The following is a 27,373-nucleotide window of genomic DNA, read 5'->3' on the forward strand; positions in this document are numbered from 1 at the left end:
TAGCCAGGACGCTGTTTGCTCCACTTGAGGTCCTCACTCCAGTCCTTGGACCTTCCTTTGTTCTATTTTCATGGGCTTTCCCCTTCTTCGTCTTTTAGCCACCACCATTCTGGACTGCTTTTTCCTATTCTAACTACCTAACAATGCCAATGTGACTTCAATTCCCCAATAACTGCTTATCTCCCACTCTTCCCTGAGAGTGAAGGCCGATGCCATGTCCTGCTCACTGTCTGCTGCACCAAGTGCAGTGTTGCTCCAGAACCTCGCTTCAGACAGGTAGGCTTCCCCTAAACTGTTGATGTCTTTCACTAACTCCGGGTACTTTCTTTGGTAAGGAAGCTAGGCCAATACTGGGTCTGTGGGCCTTCGTTGTGCAACCAAACCATTGTGGGAGCAGCAAGGAGATGGAGGACAAGCCCATGAGTGCCAAGATGCCTGGAGATAGGGATGGGAATGAAAAGTTGTAGGGAGCCATCCACTAACATTTAGGGCCTGAAAGTTACACCATGGGTGTAATCCTGGGGTGGCCATCCATTAATGTGGAGCCCAAAAGTTGCGGGGGTAATCTCAAAAGCTGTGGGGAAAATCTCAAAAGTTATGGCAAAATTTCCATTCATATTTCTGACCTCTGGTAGCTGTGCTTGATGAATGGAAGTCTTCAAGAGGGTACAGAGAACTCTGAGACACCCCCAAGGCTGTTGCAGAGATATTGGCCACTGTTACAATGAGGAGATAGAAGTTAGACCAATAAGTCAGTGACAACAGCTATGGAATGGTTGTTGCTTTTTGTATTGAAGAGAGGTCACAGAGTCTTGAGTCAACAGCCGAGGCAAAGGTTAACTTGAATGCTGATTCTTGTTCCTCTCTAAGTGAGGCATGCAAATATTAGTGAATGGTATATATTATTGTCTATTATAGTTACTTAGTTAAGCTGAATTTGCTATTTGGACAATGAAAAAAAAAAAAGAAGCATTGAAAATGGCCAAAATGGGAATGTCTTAACATTCTAAAACTGGTTTTGCAAATACCCTTAAAAGAAGTTAGCTTTCTAGAAGGAATTGATATTTCATTTCTTGTGTCTTTGATTTGCAAATAATCTACCTGGGCCCCTAACTCTGAGAATGAAGGAGAAAACTTCTTAAACTTTAAGTAGGAAAACTGTGAGATTGTGAGATCTCTGTATCTATATAGATATATGTGTGTCTATGTGTTAATTTATATATATGAGGTGTCTCTGGTTCCAAATGGCATTGCCAAGATTGGTTTATGGATAAACTCTGTTTAGTTGGCTTGAAAGAAAATACACACATATTAATTCTCACTATTTTAAAAGAATGAATTTCAGCTTCATGTGATTTGGGAAATATTTAGTACTGAATTGATATCTGGTATTGTAGCTACTTAAGCTCCTTGGTTTGATTGATAGAGATATGTTTTTAGAGTCATCAATATTATAAGACTTCTGTTGTACCTAGATTTACTAGAGGTCAAATAAGATGTTCTTATATCTGTTGCAAATTTGTCAGCAGGGAAAATAACTTGATATGATGAAACTAAATAAATGTGAATGAGAAGACATTTTAGATAAATTCTATGGGAATAATTATGTTTGGGGAATGTCTAAAATGGTCTCTCCAGATTTTGGTAATTTAAAGCTAAGTGAAATAAAGAGAATTTATTAATTATCTGGGTCATTTCAAATAAGCTAAAATATTGAAACATTGATTGTTAGATGGGTCTAAATTTACCTACAATTGTCTTCTTAGGAGAGGAAGACTACAGCATAATAGTTTCAATCAAAAAATGCTAATATGATAAGCAGTTCATAATTATTTGTTTATTGGTTTTTGCCAGAGATTAAGGTTTTTGAGTGTTATTATAATCAATCATAATTCTGGTTACTCTAATTAAGCTTCTTTGTCAATTACATTGTCATTAGGTGTTTAGCCATACTTAAGTTTTGAGTCATTTATAGACAGTTATTGTTGTACTCTGATTTTGTAAAAGTGCTTCATCTTCAAGAAGATTCAGAAGAGGGACTTTTGGACAAACACAGATCTCTGATAAATTTTAGATCATACACTAACGATTCAGGATGAAGACAGTTGTATGATTTTGTAAATGTTCTTTATAAAGTTGAAAAAACTTCCCTGTATTCCTACTTTGTTTAGTTTTTACCATAGAGCTGCTGGATTTTTTAAAATGATTTTCTGCATCGTTTGAGATAATATATGTATTTTTTATTTTTCATGTTGATGTGGCATACATTGATTTTCAAATGTTGAACCCCAACCCTAATTAATTGACCTTGGTTGTCATGTATAGTTGTTTCATATATTATTGAATTCAGTTTGATATTATTATGAGGGGTATATATCATTGATGATAATAAGATATATATAGGTTTGTATTTTTCCTCTTCTGTAATGTTGGATTCAATTTGCTATTATTTTGGGGAGTATTTCATTGATGGTAATAATATATACGTGTGTGTGTGTGTCTGTAGCTTCCCTCTCTGGTAATGTGTTAAGATAATTCTGATGTTATTGAATGATTTAGAAAATGTTCTCTCTGCTTCTATTTTCTGGAAGAGATTAAATACAGTTATCCTCCTTTCTTTCTTAAATATTTGGAAATATGACCATTAAAACCATTGGGCTATGCATTATGTTTTTGGAATTTTGTTAATTATTGGTAGAATGTTCCAACAGATATAGCCATTGAGATCATCTACCACTCCTCTGTGAGTCTTGGTAGTTTGTGTCTTTCAAGTTATTAATCCATTTCATCTAAGTGATTAAATTTGTGGGCATATAGGTTTCATAGCATTTCTTTATTATCCTTCCCTTCTAATATTCATGTGATCATGAGTAGTGATGTCCCTCTTTCATTTCAGAAAGAGGAAATATTTGTAGTATGTGTTTTCTCTCTTCATTTCTTGGTTAGCCTTGCAGAGATCAATCATTTTAATAGTATTTAATTAAATATCAATATTTCTTAAGTAAAACTTACTGAATCAACCAATTTTGGCTTCATTAATATTCACCATTGTTTTCTCAATCCTATTGATTTCTGCCTAACTTATTTCTTTTCTTCAGCTTTCTTTTGGCTTAAATTGTTCTTCTTTCTCTAGTTTCCTAGAATGGAAGTGGAGGGCACTTAGTTAATATTTCCCTTCTATATTCTAAGGTATGCTTTATAAACCTCCCTCTAAGAGTTGCTTTCACTGCATCTACTTTTCATAAACTATATTTATAAATTTATTTAGCTCAAAATATTTTTAAATTTCTCTGGAGACTTTTTCTTTGGTTCATATGCTATTTACAAGTGTCCTTTCTGCAAAAGTTGAGATTTTCTACATCTCTTCCTGGTTTTGATTTCAGTTTAATATCCATATAGTCTGAGAACATAGGTAGTTTTACTTCTATTATTTTAAATTTATTAAAGTGTGCTTCAGCCCAAAAATGTGATATATATTGCTAAATATTCCATATAAGCTTGAGAAGATTGTGCATTCTCTTGTTGGATGAAGTATTTCATAAATGTCAGTTAGATCAAGTAGAATGCTATTCATGTCAACTATATCTTTATTGATTTTCTGCTTTCTAGGTAATTTCTGAAAGAGGGGTCCTGAGAGTCTTCACTTATAATAGTGGATTTATTTCTCTGTTAAGTTTTATTAGTTTTGCTTCATGTATTTCGACTCTCCATTGTTAGGTGCATATACATACATTTGTAAGGTGCATATATATATATATTACATTTTCTTAGATAATTAATCCCTTTGTCACTATGTAATGCTCCTTTTAACTTGAACAATAAAAACTACTATGTTAGCTGTATTGAATATTTTCAGACTAAAGATTGATCATTCTTTTTCAGTATTATTAGCATTTTATATTGTATTAATGTAAGCAACTAACCTAACTATATTACTCATTATTTCAACATCAATTTTTTCTCCAAAGAATTTCATAACTCAATATTAGAGTTATCTCACTCCCATCTTTACTTAAATTGCAGATGTAGGCATCTTCAAAAAAAATACTGAGTGCATCTGACTTTCCATGCCCTGCTAAAATGTTTTTATAGAAATAAGACATCTAAATAAACAGCTTTCTAACAATGCATATCTTAAAAGAACATACCCTTGGAAGTGGTCTAATGTTCCTGTATATGTTAATTTATTCCCCCAATTAGGGATATTTGTTTTTTTTATTCTTTCTTTTATTCATTGGTCCTGAGTAGATTAATGGAAATAAGAGAAATGTACCTTAATATATTAACAGTTAGTATGAAAAAGGATGACAATGGATAGATAACAAGACACATTACTTGTATGTGAATACTGACATGTGATATCTCCAGTTTTCTTATTCTTTCACAAGATTACTTTGATAACTCAGTGGGTGTGTTTTTTTTTTTAATTATTATTATTCCATATGAATTTTAGGAGTTTTTTCTATTTCTATGAAATGTGACTTTGGAATTTTGATAGATGACTTTGGGTACTATAAACATTTTAACAATATTAATTCTTCCATTGTATAAATACAGAATATCCTTCCATTGATTTATGTCTTTTCTTTTTCATCAATGTTATATAGTTTTCAGTGTATAGACTTTTCAACTCTTTGGCTAAATTTACTCCTAAGTATTTTATTCTTTTTAATGCTATTGCAAGAGAGATTGTTTTTTTAAATTTGGAGGGGAGGGTTATCCATTGGTAGTATATAAAAATGCAGCGGATATTTCTATGTTGATTTTGATTCTGCAACTTTAATGCATTTATTAGCTTTAACAGTGTTTCAGAGTCTTTAGGATTTTTGGATGACTTTTATTTCTATTCCTTGTGTAATTGCTCTGGCTCGGACTTCTAGTACGATACTGGGCTTTTATTTCAAATCGTAGTTATTCATACAGTTTAATTATATTCCCTGTCTGCCCTTTCATATCCACTCTGCACTTAGCTCAGCTTTGCTCTGACTCACGAGCAAACTCCATGGTCTGAATTATTCAACTTTTTATTCCTTTCTGTTTTCAGTTTTGTTGGGCTTTTCAGAAATTTGTTTAAAAGTATTTTGTTCTTTTAACATTCTATATATTTGAAAATGATGTTAGATAAATACTTGTTTGAGCATTGAAGGTGTTCCTGAATTATGCTTTAGATAAAATTAATTTATGCAATTGGCAATTTGGCTGGTTACCTTGTATCATATTGCAGATGTGAGTTTGACTTCTCACTATTTATTCATTAAAATATTATTGACTGTATACTATGTGCCAGGTGAGGTTCTAGTCAAGAATATAAAAGTCACACTCCATAATAAATATAATTGCATGAGGTCCTTTTATTATGAAACACCAAAAAACATTAATATTTCAGAAGCAAAGCCTCAAATAAATGGTTATAGCATAACTGCCATCACAGACCTATTTAAACAAACAATAAACAATAGTGGGAAACTTTCCCAGAGATAAGCTGAATATTCATTCTACTAGTGATAACTAAATTTCTCTGATAAACCAATTTAGGTCAGTAAAAGGAGTACGTCAAGGCTGTATATTGTCACTCTGCTTATTTAACTTATATGCAGAGTACATCATGAGAAAAGCTGGGCTGGAGGAAGCACAAGCTGGAATCAAGATTGCTGGGAGAAACATCAATAACCTCAGATATGCAGATGACACCACCCTTATGACAGAAAGTGAAGAAGAAATAAAGAGCCTCTCGATAAAAGTGAAAGTGGAGAGTGAAAACGTTGGCTTAAAGCTCAACAGAAAACCAATATCATGGCATCCAGTCCCATCACTTCATGGCAGATAGATGGGCAAACAGTGGAAACAGTGGCTGACTTTATTTTTCTGGGCTCCAAAATCACTCCAGATGGAGACTGCAGCCATGAAATTAAAAGACACTTACTCCTTGGAAGGAAAGTTATGACCAATCTAGACAGCATATTAAAAAGCAGAGACATTACTTTGCCAGCAAAGGTCCGTCTAGTCAAGGCTATGGTTTGTCCAGTAGTCATGTGTGGATGTGAGAGTTGGGCTATAAAGAAAGCTGAGTGCCGAAGAATCGATGCTTTTGAACTGTGGTGTGGGAGAGGACTCTTGAGAGTCCCTTGGACTGCAAGGAGATCCAACCAGTCCATCCTAAAGGAGATCAGTCCTGGGTGTTCATTGGAAGGACTGATTTTGAAGCTGAAACTCCAATACTTTGGCCACCTGATGCGAAGAGCTGACTCATTGGAAAAGACCCTGATGCTGAGAAAGATTGACGGTAGGAGAAGAAGGAGACAACAGAGGATGAGATGGCTGGATGGCATCACCGACTCGATGGACATGGGTTTGAGTGGACTTAGGGAATTAGTGATGGACAGGGAGGCCTGGCGTGCTGCGGTTCATGGGGTCGCAAAGAGTCGGACATGACTGAGAGATTGAACTTAACTGAACTGATAGTTCTGTACTTCCAATTCCTTGAAGAAATGACTTTTCTGCATTTTAACAATATTATTACTTCTGCTTTATTTTTGGAGTGGAGACGCATTGAAAACATTGTCTTGGAGGAAACTAGTATCTTCTATAAAAGTTAATTGAAGACTTCTTTTCACTTTTCTAAAATGTCTCATATTAGCCAAACAGTAATTATGTATATAATTTAGTTTTAAAGATTTGTTTTCTTTATCTGTGAACTTTACCCTTTCTAAAAAATTAAACTGTATAAATTACATCACTTCCCCCACCCCAAGTGGATATCAAGAGCTTCAAGTTGGATTTAAAGTTAAACCTAATAGGACTCATTAGCTACTCTTATTTACTTATGTTTTTACTCTTTTAAGTAAAATTAAATTGTTTAATTGCTTTTGTGGGGCTTTTCTTTATGTATTTATTTTTCAAGTGTTAAGGGAAACTTGCCAGGGTTTCTTTTGTAAAAATATATTTTTTTTATTTATTGTCATGTTCCAAGTTGGGGGGGGCAAACATGGATTGGTATTAGACTAAACGATATTTATAAAACTGCCAATTCTGTGCATCTAGGATACCGGTTTTAATATTTGAAAAATTGGGACAAAATCAACATAAACAAGAAAACGTAGTTGATGCTTAGGGATCTGCTAATTGTTAAAAAAAAAAAATAAGATGCTAGAGTCTCTGGATTTAATGTTTGCTGTTAATGGTGGTATTTTCTGCTATACTCACTTATTCTACATTAGGGTATGGCTGCTGCTGGTGCTGCTAAGTCGCGTCAGCGGTGTCCAACTCTGTGCGACCCCATAGATGGCAGCCCACCAGGCTCCTCCGTCCCTGGGATTCTCCAGACAAGAATACTGGAGTGAGTTGCCATTTCCTCCTCCAGTGCATGAAAGTGAGAAGTGAAAGTGAAGTCGCTCAGTCGTGTCCGACTCTTCGCGCTTCGCGACTCCATGGGCTGCAGCCTACCAGGCTCCTCTGTCCATGAGGTTTCTCAGGCAAGAGTACTGGAGTGGGGTGCCATTGCTTTCTCCGTTAGGGTATGGTATGGAGTAAGTTCTTAATACTTTCCACAGAAATGTCACATACAAAAAGATTAAAAGGTTAACAAAGTTTAAGCCTTCTAGCTTAAGAACAAGAGTAAAAGTTAAGTAAAGTACAAATTGCTATGTGTTTAAAGTTTCCAAATTTTACTCCAAAGAGGCAAAAATGTTTGAAACATTTATAGACTTTTTGATATTAAGCTAACAATATAAATAGGGATGGTTGATATCTGCCTTTCCTACCAAAGAGCTGTGAACCTAAAATATGACATTGTATCTGTTATTGGAAATTTCCAAGGAGTTTTGTGATTCAAAAAAATCTAAAGATCAAATATTTCATAAATGTACTGAAGTATGTTCCGTACTGCCACTAAACCAATGAGAACATTCAAGAACACAAAAGTTCATGCTCATATAATTTTAAAATGGAAATAGATCTTATAAATCACAGTTGAATTATAATGTACATGTCATTTTTCACATCCACTGTCACTTCTTTCCTCTGTAAACAACAATCTAACCTCACACAGCCCTTTGATGAAAGCATTCTAACTTTTTTTGGATGTAAATTGAAGAATATGGCCACCACTTCTCCTTCCCCTTCTTCAGGGGAAGGCTTTTGAATAAGATCTGATTAATCGATACTGTGCCTACCCCTTGGCCAATTGGAATATATATATTCCACATTATATAATTATTAACTATATTGCAATATATAGATACATTCCTCTTTATTTTATAAACATAAATATATGTACATTCTAATATGTTTTATAAAATTGGAATGTGTGTATATGTATATATGTGTCTGTTTGTATATATATGTTTTATATGTTATATAATCAAGGGATAGAGAAGTTCTTTGGTATATACAGGTTAGTGATAAGTCCCTGGTATTGTAAAATCTTGCAAATATTTGTAGCCATGTTTCTCTTTCCTGTAATATAGAGAAAGTCTATCTGCAGTATGAGATAATCAGGTTGACATAAAATGAATCAAATTAGTAGATAAAAAGACCAACCTGATGATAATATCTAAATCTTTGGATCCATTTGTTTCACATTGTGTCTTGTTAGTTTTAAGAACAATGTATTTGGTTTGCCCAAGCCAATTTGACTTCAAGCTCACTAACTTTTGGTTAAATAGAATTTTTTTCTGATTATTTTAAACAATAGAGCTCCTACCCTTTTTATTTTTTAATAATACGTTACCCAGGACATACTCATTTATTTTGCCTTTCATTTATTTCATTCTTACAGGATCAGAATCATTCAGGTAACTTTGTAAAGTCTCATCAAAGTTTGGATATTGGGTATTTAAACATTTGTTCATTTGAAAATAAAATGATATGTAAGCTAGTTTTTATTTCACACTGGGACCTGGGAAGAATTTTTTGATTAGAGGGAATAATGAGGGTTTAATATTCTGAAGTAGAATGTTTGACTAACATTTGAGTGGCCAATGAAACTTTAGTGGAGGAAGGAGAGGATGGCAAAGTTGAGGTCAGTTTTGAGAGCGCTGAATCTCGTTCCCTATGTGAGCTAGGACTCCAGCCCAGGCTTTTGATCAGAGTCCTAATGTATTCTGGCTTATATGTTGAAAGGACCACCCCAATAGTTTCAGAAAATATAAAGTGTGGAAAATAATACTATTAATAACTAAAACATGTGCTTATCATGTGCCAGGTGCTGTCTAAGTGCTTTCTATTTGATAGTTCACATAATCCTCATAATATAACTATCAAGTAGATGGGCTTCCACTTTCCCATTTTACAGATGAAGAAACCAAGGCACAAAGTGGTTAATAACTTCCTTAGAATTGCACAGCTAATAGTTGTTAGGCAATATAGCTGCCATATCATGTCTTACCAACTATAATACATAGTTGAGCATATAATGTTTAAGAAAAATCTGTAGGATTTTTCTGGGAATGCCTGAGATAACCCATATGCAAGACTAGAAGAAAGTTTTGGCACACAGAGTTCAAGAGAAGTTAACTATTAAAAGTTTTATCACACAAAGCTTAAGAGAAGTTAACAATTACCACCTCTTTTGTTCCATCTCTCATCATTCTCACTTTTTCTTCTATATGTAAGCCATATAACACTTACTGAAGCTGCTTTAGAATTTATGCTTTCCCTTATTCTTGGGTCTTTGCAAATACTATTCCATCTTTAACTTCCTTTTAACCTAGATAAATTTTAGTAGTTCCTAGTAAATGTTCTATCATTGTGGTTTCCATTCTGTCTGCCCTCTGATGGATAAGGATATGAGACTTGTGGAACCTTCCTGATGAGAGGCACTGGCTGCAGGGGATCTGGGTCTTGCTCTGATGGGTGTGGCCAAGCTCAGTAAATCTTTAGTCCATTTTTTTGTTGATGGGTGGGGCTATGTTTGCTCCCTGTAGTTTGGCCTGAGGCCAACCTATGGTAGGGGTATGGTAGGAGTAATGGTTGTAAGGTGATCTCCTTCAAAAGGACTTATGCCAGGACACCCCATGGCTCCCAGGACTGTTGTATTCAGTGCCTCTGACTCTCTGGCAGGGCACTGTCGACCCATACCTCCGTCAGAGACTCCTGGACACTCACAGGCAAGTCTGGGTCAGTGTCTTGTGGAGTCCCTGCTCCTTTCTCCTGGGTCCTGGTGCACACAATGTTTGTTTGTGCCCTCCAAGAGTCTGTTTCCCCAGTCCTGTGTAAGTTCTGTAATCAAATCCCACTGACCTTCAAAGTTAAATTCCATGGGGGTTCTAAGTCACTTTGCCGGATCACCGGGACGGGGAATATCTTGTGGGACCTAGAACGTTTGCAACAGTGTGAGACCATCCCAAAGAAAGGCAATGTTGAAGAATGCTCAAACTGCTCAACAATGGCACTTATCTCACACACTAGTAAAGTAATGCTCAAAATTCTCCAAGCCAGTCTTCAACAGTACATGAACCGTGAACTTCCAGCTGTTCAAGCTGGTTTTAGAAAAGGCAAAGGAACCAGAGATCAAATTGACAACATCCATTGGATCATCGAAAAAGCAAGAGAGTTCCAGAAAAACATCGATTTCTGTTTATTGACTATGCCAAAGCCTTTGACTGTGTGGATCACAATAAACTGTGGAAAATTCTGAAAGAGATGGGAATACCAGACCACATGACCTGTCTCTTGAGAAATCTGTATGCAGGTCAGGAAGCAGCAGTTAGAACTGGATATGGAACAACAGACTGGTTCCAAATTGGGAAAGGAGTAGGTCAAGGCTGTATATTGTCACCCTGCTTATTTAACTTACATGCAGAGTACATCATGAGGGACGCTGGGCTGGATGAAACACAAGGTGGAATCAAGATTGCTGGGAGAAATATCAATAATCTCAGATATGCAGATGACACCACCCTTATGGAAGAAAGCAAAGAAGAGATAAAGAGCTTGATGAAAGTGAAAGAGGAGAGTGAAAAAGTTGGCTTAAAGATCAACATTCAGAAAACTGCGTTTTTATACTGAGCGCGTCTAGGTGGCCCTTTATTTTGTATTTGCCCTATCGAGTGCTGTAGATGAAGAGTGATGACAATCCTGTAAATGTACTAGAACGTTTTTATTAAAGGAACTTTTTCCCAGAGGTGGAAAAAAAAAAAAAAGGCGCGGCCTCCCGTGCTCGCTTCTGCCGTAGGTGTCGGGTGGGTGCCGCGCGTGACCGGCACGAGCACGCTCCCCGGCCACTGACCCCGTCGGGGCTGGACTGCGGCTCCGTCGCGGCCAAGAGGCCTAAGCGCCCGCCTGGCGGCCGGCGGCTCCTGCTCCTCCCCGCGCGCCACCTCCTGCCAGCGCTCCCCGGCGGTCCGGGGGCGCTGCGCCCCGGCGCCCAGACGGCCCGCGGCAGCGCGGCACGTGCCTCCCCGCTGCTCCTCCTCCTGCTGGTGCCCTGCCAGCGCCGGGCGGCCGCGGCCCCGCTCCCCCCCCCCCCCCCCGGTGCCTCGGCCGGGTGGCCGCCCTGGCGTCCTCCAGGAGAGAGCTGAGCCTCTGTGCTGGGAATCTGCAGCTGAACAGCAAAAGGAGAGAGTTCACCTCTCCTGGGAACCGGAAGCTCTACTTTGACACCCATGCCTTAGTGTGCGTGCTCCAGGAGAATGGGTTTACTACTCAACAAGCAGAAGTCATTGTATCTGCCTTGATCAAGATCATGGAGGCCAACGTGGATATCATCTACAAAGATATGGTCACCAAGATGCAGCAGGAGATCACTCTTCAGCAAATAATGTCTCAGATCGCTAACGTGAAAAAAGGTATGATTATTTTGGAGAAGAGTGAATTTTCAGCCCTCAGATCAGAAAATGAGAAGATAAAACTTGAGCTCCATCGGTTAAAACAACAAGTAATGGATGAAGTGATCGAAGTTCGAACAGATACCAAATTAGACTTCAATCTAGAAAAGAGCAGAGTGAAAGAATTGTATTCGTTAAAAGAAAGGAAGCTGCTGGAAATAAAAACAGAAACGGTGTCACTGCACACCCAGCAGGATGGGGCCGTCACTCAGACAGATCGGTCCCATCACTTCATGGCAAATAGATGGAGAAACAGTGGAAACAGTGGCAGACTTTATTTTTGGGGGGGTCCAAAATCACTGCAGATGGTGACTGCAGCCATGAAATTAAAAGACACTTACTCCTTCGAAGAAAAGCTATGACCAACCTAGACAGCATATTAAAAAGCAGAGACAGTACTGTTAAGTCGCTCAGTCGTGTCCGACCCTTTGCGACCCCATGAATTGCAGCACGCCAGGCCTCTCTGTCCATCACCAACTCCCGGAATCTACCCAAACCCATGTCCATCGAGTCAGTGATGCCATCCAACCATCTCATCCTCTGTCATCCCCTTCTCCTCCCGCCCCCAATCCTACCCAGCATTAGGGTCTTTTCCAATGAGTCAACCCTTCGCATGAAGTGGCCAAAGTATTGGAGTTTCAGCTTCAACATCAGACCTTCCAATGAACACCTAGGATTGATCTCTTTTAGGATGGATTGATTGGATCTCCTTGCAGTCCAAGGGACTCTCAAGAGTCTTCTCCAACACCACAGTTCAAAAGCATCAATTCTGCGGCGCTCAGCTTTCTTCACCATCCAACTCTCACATCCATACATGACCACTGGAAAAACCATAGCCTTGACTAGACAGACTTTAGTTGGCAAAGTAATGTCTCTGCTTTTAAATATGCTGTCTAGGTTGGCCATAACCTTCCTTCCAAGGAGTAAGCGTCTTTTAATTTCATGGCTGCATTCACCATCAGCAGTGATTCTGGAGCCCCAAAAAATAAAGTCTGACACTCTTTCCACTGCTTCCCCATCTATTACCCATGGAGTGATTACTTTCCAACAAAGGTCCATCTAGTCAAGGCTATGGTTTCCAGTGGTCATGTATGGATGTGAGAGTTGGACTGTGAAGAAAGCTGAACACTGAAGAATTGATGCTTTTGAACTGTGGTGTTGGAGAAGACTCTTGAGAGTCCCTTGGATAGCAAGGAGATCCAACTGGTCCATCCTAAACGAAATCAGTCCTTAATATTCACTGGACGTACTGATGCTGTAGCTGAAACTCCAATACTTTGGCCACGTGATGCAAAGAACTGATTCATTTGAAAAGACCCTGATGCTGGGGAAGATTGAAGGTGGGAGGAGAAGGGAACGACAGAGGATGAGGTGGTTGGATGGCGTCACCAACCCAATGGGCATGAGTCTGAGTAAATTCCGGGAATTGGTGATGAACAGGGAGGCCTGGCGTGCTGCAGTCCATGGGGTCACAAGAGTCAGTCACGACTGGGCAACTGAACTGAACTGAACTTAGAACATCTTTGATATAATTGTTCTCCAGTTTGTGGGTCGTCTGCTCAGAGGCTCTATGGTGGGGCTAATGTTGACCTCCTTCAGGAGGATTTATGCCATACACTGGGTGTCCCAGGTTTGCTGCAGCCAGATCCCCTGTCCTCATGGCAGGCCACTGTTGATCTATGCCTCTGCAGGAGACACTCAAGCACTCAAAGGCAGGTCTAGCTCAGTTTCTGTGGGGTCTCTGTGTCCTGGTGTACACAAGGTTTTGTTTGAGCACTCTGAGCATCTCTGACAGGCATGGGGTTTGATTCTAAACATGATTTCACACCTCCTATCATCTGGTTGAGGCTTCTCCTTTGCCCTTGGATGTGGGGTATCTTTTTTTGCTGGGATCCCTCATTCTTCTGTCGATGGTTGTTCAGCAGCAAGTTGCAGTTTTGGAGTAGTTGCAGGAGAAAATTAGCACACATCATTCCAGAAAAATATCTACTTCTGCTTCATTGACTAAAGCCTTTGGCTGTGTGGATCACAACAAACTGTAGAAAATTCTTAAAGATATGGGAATACCAGGTCACCTTACTTGCCTCCTGAGAAATCTGTATACAGGTTAAGAAGCAACAGTTCGAACTGGACATGGAAAAACGGACTGGTTACAAATTGGGAAAAGAGTACATCAAGGCTGTTTATTTAAATTGTATGCAGAGTGCATCATGCAAAATGCTGGGTGGATGAAGCACAAGCTGGAATCAAGGTTGCCAGGAGAAAAATCAATAACCTCAGATATGCAGATGACACACCCTTATGGCACAAAGTGAAGAGGAACTAAAGAGCCTCTTGATGAAAGTGAAAGGGGAGAGTGAAAAAGCTGGCTTAAAACTCAACATTCAAAAAGCAAAGATCATGGCATCTGGTCCCATCACTTCATGGCAAATAGATGGAAGAAGCAATGGAAACAGTGAGAGACTTTATTTTCTTGGGGTCCAAAATCACTGTAGATAGTGACTGCAGCTATATAATTAACAGATGCTTGCTCCTTGGAAGAAAAGCAATGACAAACCTAGAGAACAGAGACATTACTTTGCCAACAAAAGTCTGTCTAGTCAAATCTATGGTTTTTCCAGTAGTTGTGTATGGATGTGAGAGCTGGACCATAAAGAAAGCTGAGTGCTGAAGAATTGATGCTTTACACTATGGTGCTGGAGAAGAAGTGCAAGGAGATTTAAGCAATCAATCTTAAAGAAAATCAATCCTGAATATTCATTGGAAGGACTGATGCTGAAGCTGAAGCACAAATACTTTGGTCATGTGATGTGAAGAACTGACTCCTTAGAAAATACCCATTGCTGGGAAAAAATGAAGGCAGGAAGAGAAGGGGACGACAGAGAATGAGATGGTTGGATGGCATCACCTACTCAATGGATATAAATTTGAGCAAGTTCCGGGAGTTGGTGATGGACAGGGAAGCCTGGCTTGCTGCAATTCATGGGGTCTCAAAGAGTTGGACACAGCTGAGGGACTGAACTGAATGGAGTTAATGTTCTAAGATATGAAACTCCTAAACCTTCTCAAAGCACATGAGATAATTCTGTATATATGCCCATACACTTTATCACAATATTTATCACAGTTCATTGAAATCTCTTTTAAAATTGTGTGAATTCTGCACTAGTGGTATGATTATCTCTGAAACAAAAGCAGTGCCTATTAAGTCATTTTGAATATTTTACACATCTAATGAGAACGGACTTTGATCAGTTCTTCTTGAAATAACAAATCAGTTTGTGATGAAGATATATACCTTTTAAGAAATTAGTATTAGGAACTTCTCTGACAGTCCAGTGGTTAGGATTCTGCACCTCCATTGCATGGGACCTGGGTTCGATCTCTGACGGGGGAGCTAAGATCCCATAAGATACATGGTGCAGCCGAAAAACAACAAAAGTATTAGTGTTAAGTAAATATGAACTTATCTATACATTTATTTATTTACATGTGTGATTTCCATAAAAAGTTAATCAAAATGAGAAATTGTGCAAAAATATTACAGAAAGTATGAGACAATGTATTTTTTAAACAACAAAATTAATTTTCCTGTCAGTTTCCAAAAAAGAACAAATTAGGTTAAGAAAATCAACATGATGCAACCAATAAAACTAAATTTTAAAAAAATCAATCATTTGAGATATAAATTATCATGCTACCACTTATCTTAGAAGTCACTTAACTATCCTATGCTGAGATTTTATTCAACTGAACTTACTTCTTTTGAATATGACCTGTGTCAGCTACATCCCAATATTTGCACAGATCAAATAGTGTAATGTGGTTTAAAGTGCTTTGAGCATTTAAGCAAATGTAAATTCTCATATAAACTAAAGAGCTTATGCATATTTAAATAGTTCACCATTCAATTATTGTGGTTAATATTACCAACAGACAAACATATAAAATACACAAATAGAAAAAAAAACATGAAATATGTCACTTTTATGTGCAAAAAATATTTTGATTTTCTCTAGAAAGACAATCTATGAAAGCAGGGATTATCACTAGCATTAACTTACTTTAAGTTAGATCTCCTTATTTACATTTTCATTTTATAACTTTTGCCCCCTTTAACACTCATCACAGTTAATAGATGTCTTCCTGGCTACATTATCAGTTCAGTTTGGTCGCTCAGTTGTGTCTGACTCTTTGCAACCCCATAAACTGCAGCACGCCAGGCCTCCCTGTCCATCACCAACTCCCGCAGCTTGCTCAAACTCATGTCCATGAGTCGATGATGATATCCAACCATCTCATTCTCTGTTGTCCCATTCTCCACCTGCGTTTAATCTTTCCCAGCATCAGGCTCTTTTCCAGTGAGTCAGTTATTTGCATCAGGCGGCCAAAGTATTGGAGTTTGAGCTTCAGCATCAGCCCTTCCAATGAATATTCAGGACTTATGTCGTTTAGGATGGACTGGTTGGATCTCCTTGCAGTCCAAGGGACTCTCAAGAGTCTTCTCCAACAACACAGTTCAAAATCATTAATTCTGCACTCTGCTTTCTTTATAGCCCAACTCGCGCATCCATACACGACTAATGGAAAACTCATAGCTCTAATTAGATGGACCTTTATCAGTAATGTCTCCGCTTTTTAATATCTGTCTAGGTTGGTCCTAGCTTTTCTTCCAAAGAGCAAGCGTGTTTTAATTTCATGGCTGCAGTCATTATCTGCAGTAATTTTGGAACTCAAAAGAAAAATAAAGCCTCTCACTGATTCCATTGCTTCTCTCATCTATTTGCCATGAAGTGATGGGACCAGATGCCATGATCTTAGTTTTTTGAATGTTGAGTTTTAAACCAGTTTTTTCACTCTCCTCTTTCACTTTCATCAAAAGGCTCCTTAGTTCTTCTTTGCTTTCTACCATAAGGGTGGTGTCATCTATGTATCTGAGATTATTGATATTTCTCCCAGCAATCTTGTTTCCAGCTTGTGCTTAATCCAGCCATTATAATGTAATGGTTATATTATAAGTTCCATTTAATCAGTGCCTGGCTCATTATAGGGGACTGGAACGCAAAAGTAGGAAGTCAAGAAACACCTGGCATAACAGGCAAGTTTGGCCTTGGAGTACAGAATGAAGCAGGGCAAAGGCTAATAGAGTTTTGCCAAGAGAACGCACTGGTAATAGCAAATACCCTCTTCCAGCAACTCAAGAGAAGACTCTACACGTGGACATCACCAGATTGCCAACACCAAAATCAGATTGGTTATATTCTTTGCTGCCAAAGATGGAGAAGCTCTATACAGTAAGCAAAAACAAGACAAGGAACAGACTGTGGGTCAGATCATGAACTGCTTTTTGCCAAAGTCAGACTTAAAATGAAGAAAGTAGGGAAAACCACTAGTCCATTCAGGTATGACCTAGATCAAATCCCTTATGAGTATACAGTAAAAGTGACAAATACATTTAAGGGACTAGATCTGATAGACAGAGTGCCTGATGAACTATGGACAGAGGTCGTGACATTATACAGGAGACAGGGATCAAGAAAATCCCCATGGAAAAGAAATGCGAAAAAGCAAAATGGCTGTCTGAGGAGGCCTTAAAGATAGTTGGGAAGAGAAGAGAAGCGAAAAGCAAAGGAGAAAAGGAAAGATATTCCCATCTGAATGCAGAGTTCCAAAGAATAGCAAGGAGAGATAAGAAAGCCTTCCTCAGCGACCAATGCAAAGAAATAGAGGAAAACAACAGATTGGGAAAGACTAGAGATCTCTTCAAGAATATTAGAGATATCAAAGGAACATTTCATGCAAAGATAGGCTCGATAAAGGACAGAAATGGTATGGACTTAACAGAAGCAGAAGATATTAAGAAGAGGTGGCAAGAATACACAGAAGAACTGTACAAAAAAGATCTTCACGACCCAGATAATCACAATGATGTGGTCACTCACCTAGAGCCAGACATCCTGGAATGTGAAGTCCAGTGGGCCTTAAAAAGCATCACTACGAACAAAGCTAGTGGAGGTGATGGAATTCCGGCTGAGCTATTTCAAATCCTGAAAGATAATGCTGTGAAAGTGCTGCACTCGATATGCCAGCAAATTTGGAAAACTCAGCAGTGGCCACAGGACTGGAAAAGGTCACTATTCATCCCAATCCCAAAGAAAGGCAATGCCAAAGAATGCTCAAACTACCGCACAATTGCACTCATCTCACATGCTAGTAAAGCAATGCTCAAAATTCTCCAAGCCAGGCTTCAGCAATACGTGAACTGTAAACTTCCAGATGTTCAAGCTGGTTTTAGAAAAGGCAGAGGAACCAGAGATCAAATTGCCAACATCCACTGGATCATCAAAAAAGCAAGAGAGTTCCAGAAAAACATCTATGTCTGTTTTATTGACCATGCCAAAGCCTTTGACTGTGTGGATCACAATAAACTGTGGAAAATTCTGAAAGAGATGGGAATACCAGACTATATGACCTGTCTCTTGAGAAACCTGTATGCAGGTCAGGAATTAACAGTTAGAACTGGACATGGAGCAATAGACTGGTTCCAAATAGGAAAAGGAGTAAGTCAAGGCTGTATATTGTCACCCTGCTTATTTAACTTATATGCAGAGTACATCATGAGAAACGCTGAGCTGGAAGAAACACAAGCTGGAATCAAGATTGCTGGGAGAAATATCAATAACCTCAGATATGCAGATGACACCACCCTTATGGCAGAAAGTGAAGAAGAACTAAAGAGCCTCTTGATGAAAGTGAAAGATGAGAGTGAAAAAGTTGGCTTAAAGCTCAACGTTCAGAAAACTAAGATCATGGCATCTGGTCCCATCACTTCGTGGCAAATAGATGGGGAAACAGTAGAAACAGTGTCAGACTTTATTTTTTTGGGCTCCAAAATCACTGCTGATGGTGACTGCAGCCATGAAATTAAAAGACACTTACTCCTTGGAAGGAAGGTTATGGCCAACCTAGATAGCATATTTAAAAGCAGAGACATTACTTTGCCAACTAAAGTCCATCTAGTCAAGGCTAGACGGTTTGGTTTTTCCAGTGGTCATGTATGGATGTGAGAGCTGGACGGTGAAGAAAGCTGAGTGCCGCAGAATTGATGCTTTTGAACTGTGGTGTTGGAGAAGACTCTTGAGAGTCCCTTGGACTGCAAGGAGATCCAATCAATCCATCCTAAAGGAGATCAATCCTGGATGTTCATTGGAAGGACTGATGTTGAAGCTGAAACTCCAATACTTTGGCCACCTCGTGCAAAGAGTTGACTCATTGGAAAGACCCTAATGATGGGTAGGATTGCGGATAGGAGGAGAAGGGGACGACAGAGGATGAGATGGTTGGATGGCATCACCGACTCAATGGATATAAGTTTGAGCAAGTTCCGGGAGTTGGTGATGGACAGAGAGGCCTGGCGTGCTGCAATTCATGGGGTCACAGTGAGTCGGACATGACTGAGCAACTGAACTGAACTGGCTCATAGCAGATCCTTAGTAAATGTGATGATTAAGTGAGTGTACAAATGAAAACAACACCACTGTTGTGAACTGAACTGTGTTTCCCCTGAAAGTCAGGTTTTGCAGCCCTAGTCCTTATTATGACTGTATTTTGAAGATAAAAACTTTATGTATAATAAGACCTTTTAATCTTATATAATTAAGATTAAAAAAGATCATAAGGATGGGGCAAATCTAGTGAAGCAGGTATAGGATACCTGCCTCTGTCTCTCTTCTTCCTCTTCTTCTCGGTGAATGCACAGAGAAAAGTTTGTGTGCCAACACGGTGAGAGGGTGGCAGTCTACAAGTCAGAAGAGAGGCCTCAACAGAAAACAACTCTGATCTTGATCTTGAGCTTCTAGTCTCCAGAACTGTGAGAAAATAGATATATAAATGTCTACTGTTCAGGTCACCCAGTCTGTGATATTTTGATATGCGGAAGAATAATACAGCAATCATCAACAAATTATACATATCTTTTTCCTTAGGAATATATTATTCTTAGTGTATAAGGTTGAGGCCATCATAATTTTTAAATTATATATATACATATATATATACATATATATATTTGTTAGGTATATATACATTTCCCTAGAATTTATAAACAAATTATTATAAAGACAATATGAATGACAGTAAGACTTCCCCAAATACTTTGATTACTCATTAAACTGTTCTCAAACTTCCTCAAAATTCCTAGGCATTACCATTTGATAAGAACTTTAGCTACTTGAATATAGTGTAATAGACAATGACCCACACAAAAAAAGCAAAAACAAAAGTTAATCTTTTTATTTTGTGTTGCTTCTAACCTTTAGTTTTACTTTTTCTCTGAATTGCAATGGGTCATAAACTAAAAGGGAGTAATATTTTCTAAAGATGGACTCCAGTGTTTAAAATCCCAAGAAGCCTACAGATAAAAGTAATGATTTTTACATAATAAAATGGAATTTATATGAAACAATGAGAAATTATGGGCAAATCACAAAGCTCTTGCATTTTCTAAGTGTATTTCATATCTGAATAATAAAGCCTCAATAATCATCACAGTTAAAAAGCAAAATGTTGCTATTGAACAATAAAGTAATTTTCAGAAGGAGTTTAGGCCAAGAGGATGTGAATAAAGTTTATAGCTCTAGGGATACAAAAAGACTATTATTTTATTCCACTTTAATAGGAAGGTCATTTTCTATTGAAATATTTGCCATGGCTGTTAGAGCTAGACAATCTTAGTTACTTATATTTGTTCCTAAAAAACAATAAAAAAAGTCAACAAAATCAATGGCCCGTTTTATGTTTACTAAGTAGACCACCAAAAATCAACCTTAAACTTTTATAGCCTGTGGATGTAAGGGTGTATTTCATCTGGATGAATTTTCACTCTAGTGCCTCTAAGCCTGATGCTCTTTAAAATGAAATTATGTTTAGAATGCGTGTGTGCCTCTGTGTTTGTGTTCAAGATCTTTTTTGTTCAATAAAGAAATCTCTTCATTGTTGTTGTTCAGTCACTCAGTCATGTCCAACACCATGGACCGCAGAATGTCAGGTTTTCATTCTGTCTCTTTTCCTCCTACCTTCAATTTTTTGCAGCATTAGGATCTTTTCTAATGAGTCAGCTCTTTGCATCAGGTGGCCAAAGTATTGGAGCTTCAGCTTCAGAATCAGTCCTTTCAATGAATATTCAGGACTGATTTCCTTTAGGATTGACTAGTTGGATCTCTTTGCAGTACAAGGGACTCTCAAAGAGTCTTCTCCAACACCACAGTTCAAAAGCATCAATTCGTTGGTGCTCAGCCTTCTTTATGGTCCAATTCTCATGTCCATACATGACTACTGGAAAAACCATAGCTTTGACTTGCTGTACCTTTGTCAGCAAAGTAATGTCTCTGCATTTTAGTATGCTGTCTCGGTTTGTCATTGCTCTTCTTTCAAGGAGAAAGTGTCTTAATTTCAAGAGTGCAGTCACCATCTGCAGTGATTTTAGGGGCCAAGAAAATAAATCTGTCACTGTTTCCATTTTTTTCCCCATATATTTGCCATGAAGAGATGGGACTGGATTCCGTGATCTTCATTTTTTGAATGTTGAGTTTCAAGCCAGCTTTTTCACTGTCCTCTTTCACCTTCAACAAGAGGCTCTTTAGTTTCTCCTTGCTTTCTGCCATAAGGGTGGTGTCATATGCATGTCTGAGATTGGTGATATTTCTCCTGGCAATCTTGATTCCAGCTTGTACTTCATCCAGCCCGGCATTTCACATGATGTACTCTGCATATAAATTAAATAAGCGGGATGACAATATTCCCAATTTTGAACCAGTCCATTGTTCCACATTTGGTTCTAACTGTTACTCTTGACATGTATACAGATTTTTCAGGAGGCAGGTAAGGTGGTCTGGTATTTCTATCTCTTTAAGAATTTTTCACAGTTTGTTGTGATCCACACAGTCTAAAGCTTTGGCATAGTCAATGAAGCAGAAGTGTGTTTTTCTGGAATTTTCTTGTTTTTACTATGATACAGTGGAATTTGGCAATTTGATCTCTTGTTCCTTTGTCTTTTCTAAATCCAGCTTGAACACCTGGAAGTTCTTGGTTCATGTACTGTTGAAGCCTAACTTGGATAATTTTGAGAATTACTTTGCAAGCATGTAAAATGAGTGCAACTATGCAGTAGTTTGAACAGTCTTTGGCATTGCCCATCTTTGGGATTGGAATGAAACCTGACCTTTTCCAGTCCTGTGGCCACTGCTGTGTTTTCCAAATTTCCTGGCATATCGAGTGTAACACTTACAGAGCATCATCTTTTAGGATTTGAAATAGCTGACCTGCAATTCCATCATCTCCTCTAGCTTTGTTCCTTGTGATAATGCTTCCTAAGGCCCACATGACTTTACACTGCAAGATATCTAGATCTAGGTCAGTGATAACACCACTGTAGTTTTCTGATTTATTAAGATCCTTTTTAAATAGTTCTTCTGTGTATTCTTGCCACCTCTTCTTAATATCTTCTGCTTCTGTTAGGTTCATACCATTTCTGTCATTAATCCACCCAACTTTGCATGAAATGTTCCCTTGGTATTTGTAATTTTCTTGAAGAGATCTCTAATCTTTTTCATTCTATCGTTTTCCTCTATTTCTTTGCATTGTTCACTTAGGAAGGCTTTCTTATCTCTCCTTGTTATTCTTTGGAACTCTGAATATGATACGTCTATCTTTTCTTTTCTCTTTTGCCCTTCGCTTCTCTTCTTTTCTCAGCTGTTTGTAAGACCTAAGAATTCCCTGGTGGCTCAGACAGTAAAAAGTCTGCCTGCAATGTGGGAGACCTGGGTTTGGTCCCTGGGTTGGGAAGATCCCCTGGAGAAAGATATATAGCAATCCACTCCAGTATTGCTGCTGCTGCTGCTGCTAAGTCGCTTCAGTTGTGTCCGACTCTGTGCAACCCCATAGACGGCAGCCCACCAGGCTCCATCATCCCTGGGATCGTCCCAGGCAAGAATACTGGAGTGGCTTGCCATTTCCTTCTTCAGTGCATGAAAGGGAAAAGTGAAAGTGAAGTCGCTCAGTCATGTCCGTCTCTTAGCGACCCCATGGACTGTAGCCTACCAGGCTCCTCCATCCATGGGATTTCAGGCAAGAGTACTGGAGTAGGGTGCCATTGCCTTCTCCACACTCCAGTATTCTTGCCTGGAAAATTCCATGAATGGAGAACTCTGGCAAAATACAGTCCATGGGATCGCAAAGAGTCAGACATGACTGAGTGAATTCACTTTCTTTCTTTTCCTAGACAATCATTTTGCCTTTTTGCATTTCTTTTTCTTGGGGATGGTTTTGATCACCCTCCTGTAGAATATTAGGAACCTCCATCTATAGTTCTTCAGACACTCTATCAGTTCTAATCCGTTGAATCTATTTGTCACTTCCACCGTGTAACTGTAAGGGATTTGATTTAGGACCTACCTGAATGGCCTAGTGGTTTTCTCTACTTTCTTCAATTTAAGTCTGAATTTGGCAATAAGGAATTCATGATCTGAGCCACAGTCGGCCCCCAGTCTTGTTTTTGCTGACTGTATAGAGATTCTCCATCTTCAGCTGCAACGAATATAATCAATCTGTTTGGATGTTGACCATCTGGTGATGTCCATGTGTAGAGTTGTCTCTTGTGTTGTTGGAAGAGGGTGTTTTCTATTACCAGTGTGTTCTTTTGGCAAGATTTGTTAGCTTTTCCCTGCTTCATTTTGTACTCTGAGACCAAACTTGCCTGTTACTACAGGTATCTCTTGACTTACTGTTTTGCATTCCAGTCCCTTATGATGAAAAGGACATCTTTTTTGGGTGTTAGTTTTAGGTCTTCTAGATCTTTTTCATAGAACCATTCAATATCAGTTTCTTCAGCATTAGTGGTTGAGGCATAGACTTGGATTACTGTGATATTGAATAGTTTGCCTTAGAAATGAAGATCATTCTGATGCTTTTGTGATTGTATCCAATTACTGCATTTTGGACTCTTTGGTGACTATGAGGGCTACTCCATATCTTCTAAGGGATTCCTGCTCACCATAGTAAATATAATGGTCATCTGAATTAAATTGAACGATATTCAATTTTTAGTAAGCCACATTTAACCAATAATATATCTTTCTTTTTTACATATTATAATTCTGCTCTGTACCATATACCATCTGGGCCAGTTTACACATATCTCAAATCTCTACCAAAAATGTACCAGGTAGGAGTTATCCTCATTTCACACGTATAGCCACTCTGAAACCTGGAAACCTGTTCAGCTATTAAACTGAGATTAGACCTACATATATACTGTATCATAAGTGATTATCACAAGATGGTAAACATTAACATGCTGTATCACATATCAATGATTTATCATCATGACCAGAATAATAAAATCTTCTACAAATTGTTCATAATTAAATAACTGACTTTATATATTTTAAAATTAAGTACAACATCTCATAAACTTCTATTCAACATGGAGATTTTGATTTTTTTTTTCCTGTTTTGAATTCCTTCTTTTCGTCGTCTGGCAAATAAAAGGGTATGTGCTCTATGACTGTTTAATTTTTATATGTATTCTTTATTATTTTACTACATATATCTATGAATGTTTGTGTGCATTTGTCATTTATAATTGAGTACAAATTCAGTAAAAATTTTCTTTACAAACTTAATTATAGGACAATAGTTAAAAAAAAATGAGCTGTGTAAAATTCAATGGGCCAGATGTATTACCATGCAGAGCTAAGATTCTTCTTTCATTTGAACTATTCGCCCTGACTGCTTTGATATTATTAACCACCTCTTAGATCCTGGAATGATATGAGGTATTTAAATATAACAGATGAGAACACATTTTGGGGACTTATTTTGTATTAAAAATTTCTTCCATTTAAAAATATCTACCTCTGGTTTCTCTTCCTCTCAATAGATTGCCTTTAATTTAGACAAGACCTTGCTTTGGCAATGTTGCTTCAAAATGAAAAACTTCCTTGTTAACAGTGCAATCACTTCATGTGGGCATGCCTTTTTCCCACTGTCATTTCCTGTCTATAGCGTAACCTCTTTGAATATGGGCATTTTGAAGGATTTATTTTATGTTTCTAGGTTAAAAACAAAGAATACTTTAAAAATCTAGTTTGAAATACAATTGCATTGATCCATAGTTTTCTATGTCTAACTTATAAATTATAGCATCCTTGAAAAGGCATTATAAACCTAACACCCCCAGATATTTTTATCAATATAAGATATTTTATTATAGAGGTATTATAGCAGTAAAAATCATAGTTATCTGAAGTAGCTACTTCCTTCATTTTTTTTTTTTTAAATAACAAAATATACCAAAAGCTGAACTGGTTTGTAATGCCATAGAGTCTTAGGGGTCTTAGATATCTTTTTCTTCAATGGCAACCTGTGACATCCAGTGAATCATTTTAAAGTCTTTAATTTGGAACTTAAATATGGATTTTTTTCCTCATCATTATGGCCATGTATTTGCTGGACATCATCCAGGAGATGCTACAAAATATTAATCTCTAAGCTTCTTTGTCATTTGGCATAGAAGAAATTTCACCCAGTTTTTTAATAGATGTTTTTCTATCCATAACTTTCAGAAAATGAAAGACCTTAATAATATTGAAACCTCATTCTATAGCAAAAACCTTTTATTAAATAAACATTCATTGATACCTACTCTACCCAAAAGCCTGGGCTCTAGAGATTAAATAATGCAAATAATTATTTATGAATCTTGATTCCATGAGTTTATGGTATACCAAGAAAAATAAACATTACTCAATCAACAAAAATGCATCAATAACTGTTCTGAGAAGATTTAATTATTTCTGCAAACTTTTGTATAATTGGAGAAATTAAGAGCAAATAAGTAATAGCAAACTACAGATTAATTAAATGATGAAAATATTTCTTCTAAAAATATATATTTTCTTGTTTTAAAGAAAACTCATCTGATTTTATTAAGTTCACATCTTCTGGCAATTCTATATCTATATACTATACAGCCAAATATTTTCTTTCCTAAAACCATCTTAGCTTTGCCATGGACAGGTGCTTTTGTGTATGTGTGCACACCTTTGCATTCTTCAGTTCAATCGCTTAGTCGTGTCCAACTCTTTGTGACCCCAAGGACTGCAGCACACCAGGCCTCTGTGTCCATCATCAACTCCTGGAGCTTGCTCAAACTCATGTCCATCGAGTCAGTGATGCCACCCAACCATCTCATCCTCTGTCATCCCCTTCTCCTCTTGCCTTCAATCATTGCCAGGATCAGGGTCTTTTCCAATGAGTCAGTTCTTTGCATCAGGTGGCCAAAGTATTGGAGTTTCAGCTTCAGCATCAGTCTTTCCGACGAATATTCAGGACTGATCTCCTTTAAGATGGACTGGTTGGATCTCCTTGCAGCCCAAGGGACTCTCAAGATCTTCTCCAACACCACAGTTCAAAAGCATCAATTCTTTGGTGTTCAGCTTTCTTTATAGTCCAACTCTCACATCCATACATGACTACTGGAAAAACCATAGCTTTGATTAGACAGAACTTTGTCTGCAATATAATGTCTCAGCTTTTTAATATGCTGTCTAGGTTGGGCATAGCTTTTCTTCCAAGGAGCAAGTATCTTAATTTCACTGCTGCAGTCACCATCTGAAGTGATTCTTAGATGCATTCTGATGTGCATTCTTAAATGCCTATAATTTTGTGAAGACAGTATTTTGTGTTACCTTAATCTTATGATTTCATCCAACTTGTTAAAAAGTCCCTAGTTAGTTAGGAACAATATTCATAAAAACTATGTTTTAGAAAATTGCCTAATGAAATTAGAAGAAATCGGTTTCTTTGTTCAATTTTTGAATGGTTAGCAACGTGCATAAACAATAAAGTGCTTCATATTGATTACAAAGAGTATTGTCAAGGAAGAAATCATCTTAAGTAAATGTCTTAGGAAAGGCATAAAGCAATTGTTTTGCCTCTCCTCTCATTTGGTCATTTTATTAAAGTGAATGTGCTTATAATAGTAAAAGACATCTGTCTGTACTGTCCTACAACTGTGGTTGCTCAATTCATATCATTTTCAACAACAGTTTTATACAGAAATGTGTTCATTTTGTTATGGTGCTAATAATACAAACTAATATAGGTTGTACCAGTTTTCTATGACTGCTGAAACTAAAGACCACAAATGTAGTGACTTAGAACAACATTAATTTATTACAGTTCAGGAGTTCAGAAATCTGAGATAGGTCTCACTGGGCTAAAATCAAGATGCTGTCAGGGCTGCATTCCTTCTATGGGTTCTAACAGACTCCAATCCCTGGCCTCTTTCAGCTTATAGAGTCCACTCACTTTCCCTGACTAATGGAAGTCTTCCTTAATCCAATCAGCTTCCTTGAACCAATTGTACTTAGAATTAATCATTCTGACTCTAACTTTTCCACCTATCTCCCTATTCCACTTTTAAGGACTCTTGTGATTACATTGGGTCCACCTCACTAATTCAGGATACTCTCACTAACCGAACATAG

General features: G+C 37.8%; 1 pseudogene; it reads left to right on the top strand.

The window, feature by feature from the left end:
* The first annotated feature begins 214 nt into the window (after positions 1-214).
* On the top strand, positions 215-27,373 carry LOC145540442 (mitochondrial calcium uniporter regulator 1 pseudogene; annotated as a pseudogene).

Source organism: Giraffa tippelskirchi, chromosome 3 (genome assembly GCF_054371585.1).
Source record: "Giraffa tippelskirchi isolate mGirTip1 chromosome 3, T2T-mGirTip1v1.2.pri, whole genome shotgun sequence".
NCBI classification, from domain to species: Eukaryota; Metazoa; Chordata; class Mammalia; order Artiodactyla; family Giraffidae; genus Giraffa; species Giraffa tippelskirchi.